The sequence below is a fragment of the Tribolium madens genome, unplaced genomic scaffold (assembly GCF_015345945.1).
Source record: "Tribolium madens isolate multiple individuals breed KSU strain unplaced genomic scaffold, Tmad_KSU_1.1 Scaffold_71;HRSCAF=194;Tcas5.2_LG6, whole genome shotgun sequence".
Lineage (NCBI taxonomy): Eukaryota > Metazoa > Arthropoda > Insecta > Coleoptera > Tenebrionidae > Tribolium > Tribolium madens.
The window spans coordinates 572,732-576,673 of record NW_025401041.1 but is presented as its reverse complement, the minus strand read 5'-3'; the positions used below and the strand labels follow the sequence as shown (position 1 = coordinate 576,673).

General features: G+C 32.5%; 1 long non-coding RNA gene across 2 annotated transcripts; it reads right to left on the bottom strand.

The window, feature by feature from the left end:
• On the bottom strand, positions 1-3,889 carry LOC123008978. 2 transcript variants are annotated; one of them, XR_006412994.1, is made up of 5 exons: positions 3,612-3,889; positions 1,722-2,262; positions 1,445-1,624; positions 313-692; positions 1-227 (listed from the first exon to the last, which is right to left on the bottom strand). It is a non-coding gene; the product is annotated as an uncharacterized LOC123008978 (long non-coding RNA). The 2 variants fall into 2 exon arrangements; XR_006412993.1 differs by having other exon boundaries at positions 1-692.
• Between the last annotated feature and the right edge of the window lie 53 nt (positions 3,890-3,942).

The window sequence follows — 3,942 nt, the reverse complement described above, 5'->3', positions numbered from 1 at the left end:
CTCCACAAATAAAACACTTTCTGCCCATATTTGAATTTTTTTGAAAATTTGAGAAAAAATTTGTCAAATTTGAAATGTCTGTAGTTTTAAAGTTGTCAAGTAGATGACGCTAGTTACCGGACGATTTTTTTAGGTTAGTAGAATTCATCGTATCCATATAAAATCGGCAGTATGTTACGGCCGTATGGAGCGCAGCGGAAGACAGATGAAGTTGGCCATGTCCTTACCTATGAAAGCAAAGTTAACTGGATGAGTGATCTTATTCATCTTGTGATATTTGGGCCATCTGTTGGGCTATTTTGTAACAAATACCTATATTAGATCCTATAGAAACCTGTAGAGAATGTCTCGCAAAATGTATTCCCAGAGTTTCCCATAGAAACAGGTACAAGTATGTTTTAAAAAAGTTTGGTCTTTATAGGTTTATTCCTATAGAACTCCAACACACCTCCTTTCCTAACTTTTTTCTTTCTAGTTAAAGCTCTACGCTCTTCTAAGCATACTTGCTATTTCCACGGACCACCAATATGGCGTTTTCTACTTGAGATTGCGGCTTTTTTTACCCTTTCTTGAACTCATATTTCATACTATGAAGATTCAGCTCTGACGTTTTTTGCAGAAGTACTTTTCGGAACTTTTCCCCTCTACTACAAACTTAGGTTTTCCCGAGTTTAGGTTTTTTACGTTTTTTCCTGAAAGTTCAAAATATACAGGGACATTTTTTTATTAGTATACATAGCCCTATGTATACAATTAAAAAAAAGGGTCAATTTCTTAGGGCAGGCAACCAACATTTCTACCTTTAGAGGGTATATACTAGATATTCAAATATTTAAAACTAAAATTTTGTGTCAAATTTGTCAAGTGTCAGTGTTGAAACTTGAAGTGCAGCTTTCAAAAGTTAATACCATTTGTAATATCATGTACACCAAAGTAGATTGGGAGATATGATCTCTTCGCATGGCCCCCACAATCGCCAGACGTGGCATCTTTTTTTTTTTGAGATATTTAAAAACAAAAATTTATACTAATGTTCCAATGCAAAATGTAGAAGAGCTGAAAGAACGTATTCGTACAGAATGTAATAATATAGTTCCTGAATTTATCAGAAATGCAGTGCGGGGTTTTCAAAATCGCTTGGATTATTGTTTGGAACTGTAAGGAAAGTATTTTGAACACTTGCTTTAATTATTAAATATTTTTCATGTTTTGATAGGTTTTATTATTTTTTTTATTAATATTTAATTACATTTACTTTGTTGTTTTTAAAAGTTTGTCTTTTATTTATCAATAAAGCCTTTGTAATATTGATTGCCTATGCGTAGACTAACGGTTAATCGTAATTGCCATAGTAACATTGAAGTTGACCCGGTTTTTTTAAAAGGATACATAGGGCTATGTATACTCATAATGTATTTTTTATATACTGAAAACTGTTACATACTCTTGCGTCATGGATTGACCCTGGATAACCCACGGAAGTATTCGTAAACAATCGACTCCAAGTAACCACCCCCTGAAGTGTAATCTAGTGGCGAAACTTTCGATCCTGATAACTTGCCTGGTGCTGAACTGGCACTTTGCATTCGATATGACACACATCAATTATTCCAATGATACCTACCTGAAATACCATCATTTTTAATCAGATAATATGAGTACTTTACTTTTTCCACTATTGCGTAAAATGTAAAATTGTGTAAAAACAATACTGTACCTACCTGAAAATCTATTCCGTTCTTCGAATTGCTTACTTAGCAATTGGCATTCTTCCTCATATAATAAATTTACCCCTTAAGTTATTAATCGCTTCAATAATAACTATAATGCAGGTACATGCTTTGGATTTGGCGACATTAAAACGATCTGCCGTTGAAATTATTGTGTCGCTTTTGGCCAAATATCATAAAGTTATTAAGAGTGACTTTGCCACTGGCATTGGCATATGTCCCCCAATATATTTTTTTCCAGCCAAATGAATACTAATTTCCCTATGTAATTTTTGATAGGTGGCTTTTGTCATGCGGAAATGATCAAAAAAATCGTGATCTAAATACCAGACTATCCACTTCTCATAAAAATCCAGCTAATCCTAACGTGGACATTCCGGTACCCAGACAGAATTTTAATCCATTGTAAACTCATTTTGTGGAGAACCCCAACTGTCAACCATATACAAAAGAGTTTCTTCGTGGTCTCTCCTCCGTTTCTTATATTCATTTTGGTAGCAATAGCAATTTTTGGAAATAGGCATGTTGCGCGCTGAAAATTTTTATATAAGATTTTTTATACATAAACGCCCTGTTAATGTAAAACAAAACGAGAGAACTCTCACCTGAACTGCGATAGTTTTCACAAAATGATTAATAAAGTTAGCTTTTGAACACTTGCTTTAATTATTTAATATTTTTCTTGTTTTGATGGGTTTTATTATTTTTTTTTAATTAATATTTAATTACATTTACTTTGCTGTTTTTAATAGTATATTATAATACTAGTTTATAAGCAAGCCTTTAAAACACGCACGACGCGTCAACGGAGTGCTTTTAACGTCGTAAGTGTTTTAAAGGCGCTTATAAACGAGTGTTATACGCTATTTTTATTATACCTGCCCATTTACGATCTTTTACGAGCATTGAAAAAATGTGAATTTACACAATAAAATTAACAAAGGTTGTTTGTGAATCGTTTTCGTAGAGACGGTTACTAGTTTACGTTGTTAACCATATTTTTTCACGTTGCGATTGGTTCAGACATTTCACTATTTCTTGTTACCTACCTAGACAGCTTTAAAATTTCAGCGTGCTATAAAGGCCAAATTACGCACGCTGTAGCGTGTTTTAATTTAGGACTATGATGCAGGTATAATAAAAAAAATTGTCTTTTATTTATTGATATTAAAGCCTTTGTAATATAGGTTGCCTTTGCCTAGGCTAACGGTTAATTGTAATCATAGCAACATTGAAGTTGACACAGTTTTTTTAAATGTATACATATACATTTGTGTACGTATACTAATAAAAAAATGTCCCTGTATACAGGCTGCGCCAGAACTCGCGCCCCAGAGAAAAATTTCAAGTAAGATAAAATACCAGGAACATGAAAAAAATATGTTTAAAAAATTCTATCTGTCAAAAAAATTTGACATTTATTTTTTTGAAATTTGACATTTTTTATGTCTATTTAATGATACTGATGATCTTGTATATCTTTATTTATAATTATTTAGTAAAAGTACAAACATTTTGCCAATAAAAGCCACAAATAACATTAAACAGAGTTACAATTTAGGATACAGCTTCCTTGTGTCCGCTTCTAACAGCCTGTAGCAAAAAAACTTGGAAAATTATTTTTCCAACAGAAATAAATAAAGTCAAAGTGCAAAATTTAAATTCTCATAACTTCGAAATTTTTATAGATAGAATTTTTTCAACATTTTTTCTAGGTTCCTGGTATCTTACCTTAGATGGCATTTTTCTCTGGGACGCGAGTTCTGGCGCACCTGTATATATGTGGGACCTTAGCGATTTCTGCTTGAGAACTTTCCAATTCTTTATATTTTCTGCAGTGTCATATGATGAACACGTAATATCCATAAAAGAAGTACTAACATCTCTTTGAAACGTGGGCCTTTCCCCGTCATTTTGACAGACATAGTCCATGTTTGCCAACATTTTTATTAACATGTTTCCTCTTTTATCGGTCTTAGCAGATCCCCAGATGACAGACTTAGCGTTAAAATCTTCCAGGATAATACTTTTGTTTTTGTCTTTTAGAACATTACTTTGCAGTTCCTCTAAGAAGCTTAAAAATTTCCCTAGTTCAGCATTTGGAGACAAATAGCAGCAAAAAATATTATATTTATTTATCTTCACACGTACGTAGCTGTTGAATTTTAAACTACCAATTTATGTAAACCATAAAGTCCAATAGAAAAATTAA